Source organism: Amphiura filiformis, unplaced genomic scaffold, assembly GCF_039555335.1.
Source record: "Amphiura filiformis unplaced genomic scaffold, Afil_fr2py scaffold_76, whole genome shotgun sequence".
NCBI lineage: Eukaryota > Metazoa > Echinodermata > Ophiuroidea > Amphilepidida > Amphiuridae > Amphiura > Amphiura filiformis.
The window spans coordinates 331,997-349,406 of NW_027305540.1; positions in this window are offsets into that span (position 1 = coordinate 331,997).

Consider the following 17,410-nt stretch of genomic DNA (forward strand, 5'->3'; position numbering starts at 1 on the left):
AAATACCATGAAAAAAGTCGGTAATAAAAAAATTTAAAAAAATCGCATTTCGCATTTGTTTTTAAGTGAACTTGGAGACGAACCTTTTTTTTTTGGCCTTACAAATTAAGAAATATGATTTATGATACATAGCGCCACCTATAGTTTTCATTTACTTAATAATGAAGCCAATTCTATATGGGCAATTCCAAGCAAAAGTGGACATGGCCCAAAAAATGTAAAATGCTTACAACTGCTTACAACTGCTTACAAGTGCTTTACGTGCTACAATGGCAAATTTGGTATCAAATGAAAGATTGGAGCATGTTTACCAATTTGTTTTTGAAAAACCTGTTTTTGGCCAAGTTTGTTACTTTGTTGAGTAAAAAATACCTACATTTTGGATCTCATTTGCACATCTTCATTGAGGTTTTATTTCATGTTTTTTGTTTTAAATTGCTCAAGGAATATCTAACTTGATATATTCTGTGATGTTTTTATGATTTTTTTTAATAATGTATTTATCACGTAATTCGTTTCCATCTTTTTGGGCGGACAAACTGTAACACGAGTTACCGTAGCACGAGTTACCATGTTTTTGCAAGCAAATGTAAAACTATGAGGGGTAACCCTTTTTAAGGTCTAGGTATACCAAGATAAACCTTACCATAGTAGTATTTTTTCATAATCAATTGGGCTTTATAGTGTTTTTTGTTTTAGGACACCATCAAAGCGAGTGATTTTTAGCATGTCCTCTGCTCGTAGCACGAGTTACCGTTTTTCACATCTGTCCCAAACGTACAACAGTTGATATCATCATGTAGCAATATTTTTATTTATTTATTTTATTTATTTGGCTTCATACACTGGTTACAATATCAAATAACAAAATTAGATAAAAGATGGATAAGTATATTGCACAAAGTAAAAGTATAAAAGACATTTATATATATATACATGTGAATAAAACGCACCACGGATCCAGCACATGTAGGAGAGATACCAGTGTAGAGGATTGGGATGAACAGGTGCATATCACCTCTAAGACCATCCCACCTCAAGATCAAAAATTTAATTAAGACACCCTACAAATAGCACAGCTGCATACGGAAACCCACGTACAAATGTCAGCCGGCCGAAAATTTAACTCAAAATGAGAATGCAAAAAAGTAACCACATTGCTTTTAAAAACAGAAAAAGATGAAGAGGACCTAACACTAAGGGGAAGCTGATTCCAAATTGGCACAATGCGGTTAAAAAAACTGGACTTAAAAGCTTCCGTTTTGCAGAAGGGGATCCTAAGGCGCAAGGTGTCACATGTTGATCTTGTGTTGGGACGGTCTTGCCCAATCTCTGACTTGTAAAACTTGACATACTTGTAGACATCCAGATCGTAATTGTCAGACAAGGACTTGTAAAATAAACAAATATCAAGTTGCTCTCTACGAAGCGTGAGGGGTAACATACCCAGATGGCACAACTGCTCCCGATAATCCAGATCAGGATAGTGCATGATGAACTTGGTAGCTCGCCTTTGAACACTTTCGAGACACTGAATATTGTGTCTGGATGTACCACTCAAAGGCAGCTACCAAATTCAAGATCACTCCTGATCAATGAATTATACAGGGCTTTGGTGATTTTTTCAGGTGCCTTAAAACCAACTGTGCGCATGATGAGACCCATTTTTTATTGCACTTTTTACCAATCTGTTAATATGGTCGTTCCAATCAAGTTTGGATGTGACATCAACACCAAGGTCTCTGACAGATTTTATTGCACTAAGTTTTGTGTTATTCATAAAATAATCAAAATTCACTAACAAACGTTTCCTTGAAACAGTAATGACTTGGCATTTTGAGGGATGAAAATTTAATTCCCAAGTATTACTCCATTGAACAAGATGATGAAGATCTTCCTGAAGCAATTTGCAATCATTGACATTTTTTACATTAATGTAACATTTTGCGTCATCCGCAAAGAGTGCAACTTTGCATGATGGACAATGCTAGGCAGGTCGTTGATATATAAAACAAAAAGTAAAGGGCCAAGGATGGACCCCTGTGGCACTCCAGAAATAACAGGCAGCCAGTCAGAATAAACCCCATCAACAACGACCCTCTGCCGTCTGCCAGTTAAGTAAGCCCTAAGCCTAAAGATCTGAGTGGATACCAAATGAGCCAAGTTTATGAATAAGAAGCTCATGAGATACACTGTCAAAGGCTTTTGAAAAATCAAGATTATATCATATCAACCTGCCCAGCATTGTCCAGGATGGAATTAACTTCATGGAAAACTTCAACTAACTGTGTAGTGGCTGAGCGTCCTTTCATGAACCCATGTTGGAGATGGTAGATTTGGTTTTTAATAACAGGAAAAATCATATTAAAAATAGCACGCTCCATGATCTTGCCACATATACAAAGTAGTGAAACAGGCCTGTAGTTGCTGGCAATCGGCTTATCAGATTTCTTAAAAACAGGGACTACATTCGCGTCCAACCACTGGTTAGGTAATTTACCTTCAGTTAGAGAGACATTAAAAATATAGCACAAAGGAGCAGCAATTTGACAGCAACATTCTTTTAAAACCTTAGGTGAAATACCATCAGGGCCAAGGGCCTTATTTACATGAGATTTTTGAGAATTTTAATGACATCATCAACCTGAATGATTTGATTACCAAGATTAGGTTATTCCTTCATGTAATTTTACACGAAATTAGGGTTAGGGTTAGGTTAAGCTTAGGGTTAGTTTAGGGTTAGGATTAGGGTTAGGATTAGGGTTAGGGTTAGGATTAGGGTTATGATTAGGATTAGGCTTAGGGTTAGGGTTAGGATTAGGGTTAGAGTTAGGATTAGATTACACGAAATAATTACATGAAGGATCGACCCAAGATTAGCATGTTGGAAATGAGAAATAGTGGGTAGTGATGGAGAAACCTTTGGTTGGGTAAAAACAGAGAAGAAGTAATTATTGAAGAGGGTGGCTTTCTCTAAGAAGTGGAAGCAGACATGTCATTGTAACTGATAAACTGGGGTAATGATTTCGTCCTAGTTTTAGATCGAAAAAAGGACCAGAACCGCTTCGGGTTATCAGAAAGTGTCGAATCAAACCCGGCAATATATTCATCATATTTGAATGAAATCAAATTTTTCAAGCGGTTCCTTAGTTTGCGAAACTTAGCCCAATGGTTTACCGAGTCACTCTTTTTTGCCCGCTTCCATGCTGTATACTTCTTCTTCTGCAAATGCCGAACCTCTGAATCTATCCAACCAGGTGTTGAACTGTCTCTAATTTTAATCTTGGGTATATTCCTGTCAAGGATAGAAACAAAGATGTTAGTGAATGAAATCCAAGCATCATTTACATTAACAGCATTATATACACAAGAAAAATCAGCACAACTCAGCTCAGTTCTAATTTGACTAAAGTTGGCTTTTTTTAAATTATAAACATGTCTAGGAACTTGTTTGATACGTTCAACCTTGGTAGCAATACAGAATTGTAAAAGTTTGTGATCTGTTTGAAAGAATTCACTAGAAATTGATATCAGAAAACTTATCAGGAACATTTGTAAATATCAGATCAAGAATATTGTCACAATTTTCACGAGATGGAATAAAATTGAGTTGTGAGAGAAAATATGAATTCACGGAGTCAAGAAATTGACTCTCAGCACCAGATATATTCAAATTGTTTCTACAGCCATCTATCTTTGGCAAATTAAAATCACCAAAGACATGAACAATGTCAAAACAATCAGAAACACGAGATAAAGTAAAATGGAATCTGTTTGTAAAAAGATCAAGTTTGTAGTCCTGTGAGCGATAACATAAAATCAAGGCCATCTTCTTTGATCTGTTAGGTCTTAATTCAACAACCATTATTTCAGCATCAGATGGCTCAAGATCAATCCTCCGAAGAGCCATGACAGATTTGTTTACACTACAGATTACACCACCACCACGACATTTCTTTTTGTCAGGTATTCTATCCTTACGATACAGTATGTAGTCTGGGTGGGAAACCTCAGCGTCAAGAATATTATCATTCAGCCATGATTCTGTAACGAGGACAATATCAAAAATCTTTTTACACAGAATAAAACCATAATCTCTTAATTTATTGCACTTTTTGTTGACAGTCTTAAAGGGGCATTTCGTGATCCACAGCCTCATCCCCCCACTTTTCTCAAAAAAAGTTGAGATTTTTATATCACTGGAAACCTCTGGCTACAAAATGTTTATGTACAAAATATTTCTTGCAGATTAATTCGTTTTGCAAAGATATCGTGAAATTTGAATTTTGTTCTGGTGCACCAGAACGAAATTACAACGCATTGTCTATGGAGCAGTGTAATACACATAATCATGCATAACTCGCAAACGCAAAATCGGAATCAACTGAAATTTTGGGAATAGGCTTTTTCGTGGATATGTACTGAAAAATGTCATAAAAAGAGGATGCTAGGATCACGAAACACTCCTTTAACACTCCTTGTGTTTATATACAGAGTTTTCAGTTCATTGTTTGAATCTGGACCAGGGTTTAGTTCGATATCACCACTGATTATGATCAAATTGATCCGAAAGGTTGCACAAGAATTTGAGTAGTACTGTAAAGGAGCTGTAAGTTTCTGTTTCTGGAAGTTCGGCATAGACTGGTATACTGCTTGAAAATCTGTTGTCCAATAGCCAATGTCGTGACTAGCATTGAAGTTGGTAGTAACAGTTGTTGATGTTGAAATGACAAGCAGTGTGATGGCGGCGAAATACATGGTGAAAAAATGGAACATGCTCACCTTAATAGACTGAAGATTCAAGAGCTTGACAGTTAGGGATGTCAGCCATCAATTGTAGAACAACTGGTTTCAGCTCCAAGTCTGGTCTGGACCCAAAGTACTGAAGGAAGCTCAAGCTTACAGCAAATGGTGCAGAATTCGGCAGGTGTAATTTCACAAGTGCAAAATACAATTTTAGCTATCAAAATGCAACTTGCAATTCACATGACAGTTGGCATACATGTGTAATAATGGTATAAACACCCTAATTTGGTTTTAAAACTTTAGCTTCTGAATAAAAAATAGTGAAAAATATTGAAAAAACAGGAGCAGTGAAAAAACAAGTCACCCTCCTTCAAGCATCTCAAAAAAAAAAAAAATACTATGAGGATCTAGCCTTGAATGTTGGTTATTAAAATACAAAAAATAAAAGTTCCACTCAAATGAGTTTAAAAGCTGGAGCATCAAATTTGTAAAAGGATGCGCAAAAGTGTAGCACGAGTTACCATTGAATTGCCCATATATCTATACTAATAAAATAATGAGATCTGTCTGTCTGTCTATCCGGCTATGCGTTTCGCCGCGCTTCGACGCATCATTCCGATATTTCGGATATAGATAGGTATCGGGCATTCCACGTTTATGGGATAGTTTTAAAGGTCATCGGAGGTCAAGGTCAAAGGTCAAATTTTCAAACTTTGTCCGATCGGGCCCAAACTTGGTGGGTGGAGTCCTTGATACAAGGCGAATATATGCCCGAAATAAAATTGAGGTCAAGCGAGGTCAAAGGTCATTACGGAGGGGTCAAATTTCAAACGTTGTCCGATCAGGCTCAAACTTGGTGGGTGGAATCCTTGATACGAGGGGAATACATGCCCGAAATAAAATTGAGGTCAACCGAGGTCAAAGGTCATTACAGAGGGGTCAAATTTCAAACGTTGCCCGATCCGGCTCAAATTTGGTGGGTGGAATCCTTGATACGAGGGGAATATATGCCCAAAATAAAATTGAGGTCAAGCGAGGTCAAAGGTCATCACAGAGGGTTCAAATTTCAATTGTCCGATCGGGCTCAAACTTGGTGGGTGTAATCCTTTATATGAGGGGAACGCGTAAAAATTAAAATCGAGGTCATCCAAGGTCAAAGGTCATCCAGGAGCTACATTTTAAACTTCGTCTGATTTGGCTTAAACTTGGTGAAAGTAATTCTTCATATCACGGGAGGACTATCACGGCTACCGGTGCTCTTACAGCTACAGGTACACTAGTACATCAAACAATCGTGCAGTATTTCGAACTCGTACGTACGTAAAGGCATAACTACATGTATAGAGCAAAAGATATTGCCTTCCTTGTATGTTTTCTGTTAGTGAGTCAAAACCGATATATCGGCAGTACTTGGAATTGAAAAATAAAGTAGGCTATCTCTAAACTACTCTTTTTTATTCATAAATCAAAGGCAGTCCTTCTAAGTTTCGTTTTGTAAAAATATGACGATAAAATCTTGTGAACTTTTATTTTTACATTAATTTCAATAATGCCCATGGGTAACTTACGTTAGGGGAAACATACGTTACTATTAGATTGAAAGAAGTACTGCAAGCTCTTTTGTTGACAGTGCCAAAACTAATTGTTTAGGTATATAAAACAATGACAATGTCGCCTTTTAGTGCAAACATAATTTTTTGTTAAAGGGGAATTGATTGCCTTAAAAAAGTTTAAAAAGAGTTGAAAAAGAAAATTTAGATGAAACTTACAATTAGGATACGTTCACTGAGCCTATTTTCTGTAATGCCCCTTTCCTAAGTACTTAAAGTAAATGCATAGTGGTGTTATAAGAAAAAACACGGGTAATCGGGCGTGGTTTTAGTAAATAGGGTTTCAAAATTAATGGTAACTTATGTTTCTGTCACGTAGGTTACATTTTAATGTCCAACAAGTATGTTGGAAATGCGTTAATGAAATAATATTAATAAAAGTTTATCAAGTACACCTGCGGCTGTATTTGCTCAACAGTATATAGTCACTTATTTGTTTTAATCATGCGCTTTATGGTAACGTATATTACATTTCTTAAAAATACGGTCTGAATTTTCTTTCTCAAATACATAAATAATGTGGACCTGAAAACATTACTATCATATAACTTGCATGATAAACCGTATATTTAAGGACACTTTGATTCAATTTCAGTGTTTGCAACGACTAAGGTAGGGCCTACGTGCTAACATATCGGGGTAACGTAGGTTTCACGAAACCTTGCGATATATTTCGCTGGTATTTTTAAAAACTCAAAGTAGGCCATGGCATTTTCGCTGCTTTGTATCAGTATAGATTGTTACTTCAAAATACGAGAATGCCATGAAGGTATAAGATCCCTCCCCCGAGCGGTATCAAATGAAAGAGACAGTAACGAATGTATTGAAATTATTTTCCATACCGGGGTGACACTCCTTATAAGACTCTGGTCGGGGTCAATACCAGTAGCGTAGCCAGCAGGGGGCAGGGGGACAGAGTGCCCCCCCCTGAAAAAAAAAATGAAAGAAAAAAGTGCCCCTCTGACAAAAAATAAAAGAGAAAATCCGGAGGGCAAAGGAAAAGAAAAGGGGCAAGGAGCCCTTTACTACCGAAATTCAGCCCGAAAATACAAAAAAATTTCGCTAAGAGCGCTAAGATAAAGCCCTTTTCATCCTGATAATGGGCAAAAATAGTGTAAAATACCAAATTTTTGCGCGTCCCAATAAAGCCTTTTGTCTCTATGTATTGTATGATGCAACTGTCATTTTTTTTTCATCTGTGCCCATAAAGTTTTATTTTGACCCCCCTGACGAAAAAAGCTGGATACGCCCCTGGTCAATACTCCTATTTTGGGTCCTTTTCGAGAAGGTATGATCCCTGAGTGTTGTCAAATGAAGGAGCAAAATTAAAGAATATATAACAAATAATTTCTCACCGTAATAAATAATATGCTTGGGTTGTTATAGCCTGTATTATTTTTAATATAGTTCCGCATTTTGATGTGTTTGTGTACGTGCGTGTTTCTTTGTTATACTTTTTTCTCTGTTTGTATATGCCAACAAATAAACTATTTCAATCAATTTGGTCTAAGTTTGGGAAAATCGTGGGGAAATTCGAAAAAACCTATTTTGCAAATTAATTGCAACCAAAATAAAAATTTGTTCAGATTCGTCTCAGGCCTGAGTAAGAAAGCAATGCATTCACACATGTTAAATCAACAGATAGGTCTATTATGTTATTATATCATGATATGCTTTTGGTCATGTTTTGTATACAGGGCACCCAAAAAGGGTGGCTTTGTTGCATTCTTACTCATCATGACGTGTTTACATGCATGTAGCTTGTTTATTTGATATTTATTATGAGCTTGTTTAGTACTATTTTTTTCCTTAGACAGGGGTCTTTAAACTTCTGAAACAAAAATGTATGATTTTCATTTGTACTAATTACTGTAACTCGTTAAGTCTAATTAGTCAGGGGTGGCTCATGTGGCGGAGGATCATGTGGCGGAGGATCACAATGCTGTACAATGGTGATCCTCCGCCACATGATCTTCAATAAACATTATTGATGGATTTCTACTTGTCTGTACTTAATCTCAGCCAAGTGATATCATATTTAGCATTCATTGCCTCAGTATGTGTTAATTAGACAATAAAAAATTACTAATTACTTGTTGCTACATTAATAAAGTTTGTTGCCCTCTATGTATTTGAATAGGGATTTAATGTAGGCAACATTCAAAAGGGTACTATGGACAAACGAAACATGATAAAAGACTCAAATTTCTTAAGCAGACCTTGGTTGTGATCCTCTTTACTTCAGTAAACTAAAAACTAGTAAAACAAAGAAAGTTTGCCACAAATCTGAAAGAGCGGCCTCATGCTTACTTTTGATCCAAAAAGTCCATTTTTAAGAAAACGCTTTGTCGAATTCTCTTTTAACTTTAAAAACTGGATTGTTGAGCTTATTTTACATCTAGTTACATGCATCAATCATGAAAATTTGCATCTCCAGTGCCAGATAAGGGGTGTTTTGAAGAAATTTATATAAATATTAATAGATTTTTGACCTCCCTGTATTTACATAATTGAAGTACTTGACCGCTAAAAGTTCCATATGGCTGGGTTAACTATATTAAACATGTGTCAAAACTTTACATTATCAATGTACGTCGAGGGGTGACACCCCTAACTGAATTAATATTTTCATCCTTATTTTGCTTGTCACACCCTGTATATTATATGGGTCACCCTGTATAATGACTCCCATTGTATTGTTTTTGAAATCGTCTGAGTATATGCTCTCAGAATATATACTTTTATTGGGTTCTAATGTAAACTTTTGAAGTTATAGTACCAAACCTGTAAAAGCATGTGATTTGTTTGAAAAATACACATGCTACGCAACTGCTGCCCAACATAAAAAACATGACCTTTTATAATTAGCAAACATATCAATTCTTTAAATTCCATAGTCATAGCTGTGCTTTCCTTAAATTGGTGAAGAAATCGCAGTGACGTAGTGTCATATATGGTCGCGGTGGGGGCACGGTTTGTGCGCCCCCCAATCATGGTCGCATGGTCGGTGCCCCCCCTATGATGACCCGCTACGCCACTGTGAAACAATAATGATTATCAGGGCCGGATTTACCATAGGGCCAGATGGGCCCAAAAATTGCCCTGTGAGGTGTGCATCTTCCATTTTAGCCGAAAAACACCAGTTTTGGGCCAAAATAGTGTACAAATTTTACGCTGGTCTATTGTATAGCAACATTCAGCTTCAATTTGGGCTAAAATAGTCTCAAATTGAAATTTTTTCGCACGCTTCGCGCAAATGTCCTAGTATAATCTAAAAACTTTGCCACTTGAGTGCAAATGCCTTCCTCACGGTGCATTTGGGGGCCTCCAAATTTTGGCCTGGCCCAGGGCCCCCAAAAAGGTAAATCCGGCCCTGATGATTATGCTAAAACATGGTGACGAATTAGATTTAGGCCTACACGACGAATACCAATGACACTAATTTAAAATATCTAAATATATTACCCTGTAAAAAGAATTTCATTTACCAATTAATGAAATTGATTCAGAGTTTCTGCGAGCGTGAGTTTCAGGTTCTGGAAATTGCTCAAAATAGTTTTGAGTTTTAGCGTCCTATACCATTGTGTAGGGAGGAGACCGGCTTTTGTGCGATTTTGACCCGATAATATGGTCCAAGACCATATGGTACAGGAGCATCGTCACCATCCCTATACGCTGGCGAAGTTACGTAATTAATCGGATTAATTACCATAGCCATAGGTGAAAACAATTTTGAACATATCGCGCTGCACTACAAGCAGGTTACACTCATCACCTGTGTATATCTGCAATCATAGATTGAATACAATACTGGTCTTTTCAAAGATACTAATCTTACAGGTGCAAGTAATCAGCATGATATGGTTCAATGAAGAGGTACCGCGTGAACGTATCAGTGCAGCGCGGTATATTAAAAAAATGTTTTCACCTATTGCTATGGTAGTTAATCCGATTATTTAAAAAAAAAATGTAATAAAAACGTAACTTCGCCAGCGTATATCTTCGTGTCAGAAATGACCATGATACAGGGTGTCCTAGAATGATCTATACAGGGTTTGAAAAAAAAAACATTGAAAATATATAGTCAACAGTGATGTATCTAATTTTTATAAGTGCAATAAAATGGCACATATATACTTATTCTGTGACTTTCATGGAAATAACTTGATTCGTTTTGGCGTGACATTGATATTACTGAAAATGGACGAAAACTGCATAAATACAGCGCAAAGTCATCATACAAACAACGGATCCTTCATCACCATCGTCCAGCAGTACTGTGCAATATATTGGAATCCTACATTTTTTAATAGGAAACACACCATATTTGGCAAACATGTAGATCTTACAACGCTGAATAATTCTTGATATGGGATTAAGTGAAACTTTTTAATATGACTTCAGATATGTAGGTTAAATAACATACTTTTAAGTTGCTTTCCCCTCTTAGAAAACATTTCTGCGTACGCCATTGACTCGACGCCCATTTTTGTGCCAAATTTTCGTCAATTGGTTCCCTTGCTTATGCCGGGGGGCAACAAAAGTGATTCGACTGAAATCAAATGGGACCCAAAGAAAACTGTGGTGAAACCCTGGGGGTGAAACATATGTAGGACCTAGCTAGTTCACATATCCAGTACCCGAGAAAACATACCTCCCTCATTTGGAGCTCAAATGGTCTTGAAATATTTCGCGTACTTCAAATAAGGCAACGTGAAAATTCTGGGTAAAAAAAGGCTCCGCTGTTAGAGGCCAGGAGGAGGATTCAGACTAGGTTTAAACTAGTGTTATTTCAATGCATTGGAATAGGAATTGAATTTGATTTTGGCCATTTTTCAATTCAATTCACTAGTGAATTGAATCGAAATGTTTGGTTTTTTTTTTATTTCTATTCAATGCATTGAATCGAAATGTGTTTTTTTCATTTCAATTCAATTCATTGAATCGAAAAGGCATACAACATGTATTTTGATTCTGCCATTTCAGTGTATGCAGCTAGAATAAACTTTCTCCCTGAACTGCTTTTAGCCAAATGCCCGATAAAATGTATTAGTGTTGGTAATAAGAATTGAATTTGAATATGAATTGAATTCAAATGCTGATGCTGTCAATTGGAATTGAAATTGGTTAGCAGCTAATTCCAATGCATTGAATTGGAATTGAATCAAAATGATTTATACCAGAGAAGAATTGAATTGAAATTGCATCCAAATGAATTGAATTGCATCCAAATTAATTAAATTGCATCCAAATGAATTGAATTGCATCCAAATGAATTAAATTGCATCCAAAAGAATTGAATTGAAATTGCATCCAAATGATTTTATTTTTATAAAATAAGTCCTTGAATCTGAATTAAATTGAGATTCATTTTCTGAATCGAAATAAAACTAGTTTAAACATGTATTTTTGGTTTTACCTGGGCATGGAGGTAGCCCTACTACCTCCATGGCTTGGGGGAACTAAACGGAAAGTGTACCTGTATAAAAAAGCAAATTTCAGTAAAATCACTGATGAACTCGATGAACTTGGTGCTGAATTAACTGAAGATAAAATAAATAAATAAATAAATTTTAGAGGACTCAAAGCGCTGTAATTTCGCTGCAATGGTGAATCATCACAATCAGATCGCATCAACTAGGCTGCTGCCGAACGGCGCACACCTATCCGCATTTAGATTGTAACATCCACCAATTATCTGTGCAGCTCCCAAATTCCATTGGGTGAAGGAAGTTTTGATAACCAAACAACTAATCACCGATTTTTGCGATACAGGAGGAAACCGGAGATCCCGGAGAAAACCTGCGAGAGCGAGCATGGAATCGGGATAAACCAAGTGCACATGAGTCCTTGGGCCGCGCCGGGGCTTGAACCCGGGACCTCAGTGGTGCAAAGCGAGGGAATTACCGCTGCGCTAACTCGCCCGCCCTCTGGAAGAAGTTGTCCAGAACTTGGACATCGATGAGCTCTGGAATCGCTTTACAAACACTATCCAAAAATCAATGGATGTTAATATACCATCCAAAATGACACCATCAAAACCAATTAGTGTTCCTTGGATAAATGCCACCATGAAAAGAAATATCAGGAAAAAACGCAAGCTTTATGACAAGGCTAGAAAAACTGGTGATTATGAACTCTGGGACAGATTTAAACAATCAAGACGCAAAATTGACAGACAAATGAGGACATTGCATCGGGAACATGTCCATAGTATTGGTGAATGTCTTGAAACTGATAACACCAAACCCTTCTGGAATTATATAAAATCCCTCCGTAGGGATGTTTTTGGCGTTTCCCTCCTCAATTTGACGGGTCGTATAGCATCTAGCGCCAAAGAGAAGGCAGAGACCCTAAACAAGCAATTTTGCTCGGTCTTCACTAGAGAAGACCTTTCTTCTATTCCAAATCTTGGAGTTTAGTGCTGTTATACCAGATATGCCAAAAATCACGATCACTACATTTGGAGTTGAAAAACTGCTCAGGAACCTGAAAATCAACAAAGCGTCGGGTCCTGACAACATTCCAGCTAGGATATTAAAGGAATGTGCTTCAAGTGTGGCACCCATTCTTCAGAAAATTTACCAAAAATCCATCTCTTCGGGGGTATTACCCCAGGACTGACTGAATGCTACCGTCTCGCCAATTTTCAAAAAAGGCGATAGGCCACTCCCAAGTAATTATCGTCCGGTATCCCTGACATGTATTGCCTGTAAACAACACATAATCCATAGCATCATGAACCATCTGGAAAAGTACTCTCTGTTGTGCGATAGACAACATGGGTTTAGAAGTGGTAGATCCTGCGAAACTCAGCTTGCTGGGTTGGTAAACGATGAGATCCTTGATAATCGTGACCGTGCTGATTTATGCATAATGGATTACAGTAAATATGGTGATATGGTTCCGCATCAACGACTCCTCACAAAATTTACCACCTTGGAATAAGAGGAGATACCAAATCTTGGATTGAGGGCTTCCTGACAAAACGCCAGCAAAGTGTCGTCATTGATGGACAGGCATCCCCAAGTTCACCTGTAATTTCCGGAGTACCCCCATGGGACTGTCCTTGGTCCCCTTAGACTATGCCATAGTCGAATTTTATTAAAAATATGTCATTATTAGTCATGATGAACCCATTTCGTTGAACTCAAAATTATACTGATGTTTATTAAAATTAAAGTATTCAATAGTAAAATGGTCATAAAGAGTTAAAAATATCAGACGATTAGTGACAATAAAAGTAATTGAATGCAACATTATCTTGCATAATTATAACGGCTCACTTTAATACTGAACAATTCTGATTTTGTAATCTACCAGTTTATTGATAGCGAACCCCGATGCCATAGTCGAATTTTATTAAAAATATGTTATTATTAGTCATGATGAACCCATTTCGTTGAACTCAAAATTATACTGATGTTATTAAAACCCGGGTATTAAAATTAAAGTATTCAATAGTAAAATGGTCATAAAGAGTTAAAAATATCAGACGATTAGTGACAATAAAAGTAATTGAATGCAACATTATCTTGCATAATTATAACGGCTCACTTTAAGGGGGTACTACACCCATTGATTTTTTTTGCATTTTTTTGCATTTTGTGAAGAAATTACAAAAAAATTGGACAAAGTGGTATGCAAAATGAAGGGGCAAATCTTCTCGTTTTATTGGTGGCATCGGTATCAACGTAGCTTACATGCTTTTAAAAGTAGAAGCCAAAAGGTGGTACATCACTGATGATTTAAATTCACTTCATTTTGGAAAGCTTAATATCAACGGATTTCGTTAAAATTTTGGATATGTGTTGCTAACACGTTAGGGAAATAAAGTTGATATGTAAAATGGGAATAAGTGGTTCCTGATTTCTTTTATGACTTCATGAACTTGGTGCTCCACAACTATCAAAAAGGAACTGGTTAAAATGCTTCTATTTTCAATGTTGAGCTATATTTTGTATTTTTAACTTGCGACATTATTTCACTGAAACTTAATTAAGCCATAGGTAACAGGTTACCATAACCATACTACAGCAATGTTGAAAAAAATTGTATTTCTTGTCACCTATACCACCATATTGGGTAGTTTTCCGTAAGCTTAGCTTTTGTGATTTTGGTAACTATTTTATATTTATTTGTGAAATCCATCTCAACTAGGCATTCTAAATTGTACTCACCATTTACATCCCAAGGTATATTAGTATATCCACCTTGCACTTCTCGATATATATCCAGTTAAAGACAGAATATCAAAATTATTCCTCATTATGATACATTTTGTATCACAGACTCTCACATGTGTATTCAAAATTGATGCTTAAATTTGACCTGAACCAATTGACCTATAACCTGACATACGGTGACCTAATAGCCTTTTCTTCTCCTAACAACACATCAATAACAACATCAATATCAAATTGACTAATGACTATGCATCTATTGTGTAAGTGTTTATTTAATTTATTCAGTGTTATATATTTTGCAAGCACCACTAGATTTTCTATAGAGAGTATAACAAAGGATTTAATGTATTCTATTCATGTACCCTACTTGAACATGTTGAAAAGAATCAATTATGGTTTGTTATGAAACACGCATCTGAGTTACCAGGATACGGTAAACAAAAAATATATAGGGCTAAAATGACTTACTATACAATGGTTTAAAAACACCTTTTTTATTTATTTTTTTAATTTTTTTATTTCACATGATCCGTGCATATATCGCCTCGCTATAAATGAAAAAATATTTTTTTAGACTTATCCAACCAATATATGGGTGTAGTACGCCCTTAATACTGAACAATTCTGATTTTGGAATCTACCAGTTTATTGATAGCGAACCCCGATGCCATAGTCGAATTTTATTAAAATATGTTATTATTAGTCATGATGAACCCATTTCGTTGAACTCAAAATTATACTGATGTTATTAAAATTAAAGTATTCAATAGTAAAATGGTCATAAAGAGTTAAAAATATCAGACGATTAGTGACAATAAAAGTAATTGAATGCAACATTATCTTGCATAATTATAACGGCTCACTTTAATACTGAACAATTCTGATTTTGGAATCTACCAGTTTATTGATAGCGAACCCCGAAATTTCGACTATGAACTTTGAATTGTAAGCAGAACTTTGCCCCCTGGACTTTGCTCTCTAAAAACACACTGTCAAGCATGAGTAGGCCTACCAACCACACATTCGATAACAAGGACGTTGTCATATTGGACAGAGAATCGCGGTGGTTTGAAAGAGGTGTGAAAGAGGCTGTTTATGTGAAGCGGGAGGAGCCATCTCTGAACAGAGGAGGAGGTCTGCGCCACAACTTGGCGGGGGCCTACAGTTCTGCTATCCAAAAGATCCTCGACGTCTCAGTTCTGTGACCCCGTCACGGGTCACTGACCAATCGCCGCCGAAAAATCAGACGGCTTGAGGAAGCATCCAGGATAGGATGTGAAACGTCGCCAGTCAATAAATAGTAAGTCCAGTTGACTAGATTTAATTTAAATCAACTTGATACTGTCAAGCATACTTGTTTATTAGTCTCCACAGCAGCCAGTTTGGTTCCGCTCCCTCCACACAAACAGTCTGCCAATGATCACGAACTGGTCCTTTTTGATTCGCTAACGGTTTTCTGCCGACGTCATCCAGCTTGACGTCAAACAAAGCTTTCAATTGGTCGATCGGGTAGACGGCTACTTTATTATTCATGAGCAATTTTGACCTGCCATCTCGCCAGCTGAGTGAGGTCAATCAAGTTCCCGTATGTACAGCTCTACGAGCTTCTACGGCTACAATCGTGTAGCCAATCAGAAACGGCGTTATAATTGGCAATTGGCAGACTGTTTGTGTGGAGGGAGCGTAACCAAACTGGCTGCGGAGGAGACTAACTTGTTTATCAGTCCATTAACCACAAGTACTAAGCATGGACGCGCTAGATGTTTGATGAGAGATTAACTGTCGCGTCAACACAAAAGCGCCGCATATACTACAGACAGTTGTTTACGGTGTACCACGGAATAGGCCTGGAAGCGGCACTAGAAATTAGCATGAAGCCGCATTCATATGTAAATAGCGTATTGTTATTTAAATTCGTGCCCAGACGTATTGAGGGCGACAGGCATGTTATCCAGACAGAGAATGTCTTGATGCGCCAGGCATGTCAATTGCTGAGTGAATGTGTATAAATCCCCTTTCTGTATAGGTAATATTAAGCTAGTTTATTTCGTGTTCCAGTTTGTTATAACAAAAAAATAAGTATTATATTAAATATAGTAAGTGTATAAACTTTGAAATTGACGTGAATTTGAAGTGCAGAGCTCCAAATCTAGCTAAATCGTGTAGTGTGAAATTATGCTGTGTGACCCCATCTGCGTGGTAGAATTATATTCATAAAACATTGAATTTAACATATAATATGGGCAGCCAACCACGATTTATCAGCATTTAAAAGATATATTAATTAACAAAGATAAATAATCAATAGTACAAATGACAATTTAACTAGTAAACTAGTCTGAAATCTTAAAATGTTGCCACGTGATTTCCCGAACACATGATATGTCACCATGTGACCATTATTCAGATTTACCGAAGTATTTGGAGTATGGTGCACGGCTTGCAGGCAACTGTGTATTTCTTTACCTCCGTATAAAATCAATAATTCATGCTGGGAACCAAGTAACATTCTGTCTGCCTAGTGCAGATTGGTATTTTATTTTACTTGAGAGCATATAGAAATACATAAAGACGAATAAGGCGCCATGATGGAAAGCTATGGAAGGTCAGGTCGGGTATCAAAGGTTATTTTAACTTCAAATACTACTTGTGTTTCACACCTTGCCTCTGTCACGTATTTCCTTCATATTATTGACCTCAAGTCCTAATTTTGACTTTGCTATTGCAAAATGTCATTTCATATCAAATTAGTAGACTTTCTATGAAAAAAACATATCACTGGTGCCTGATGGGAATATCCGTCCGCCATTTCATTAAACTGGATCGTTTTCGCTTTGTTTGTGCCCAGATGTATTGGGGGCGCGCTAT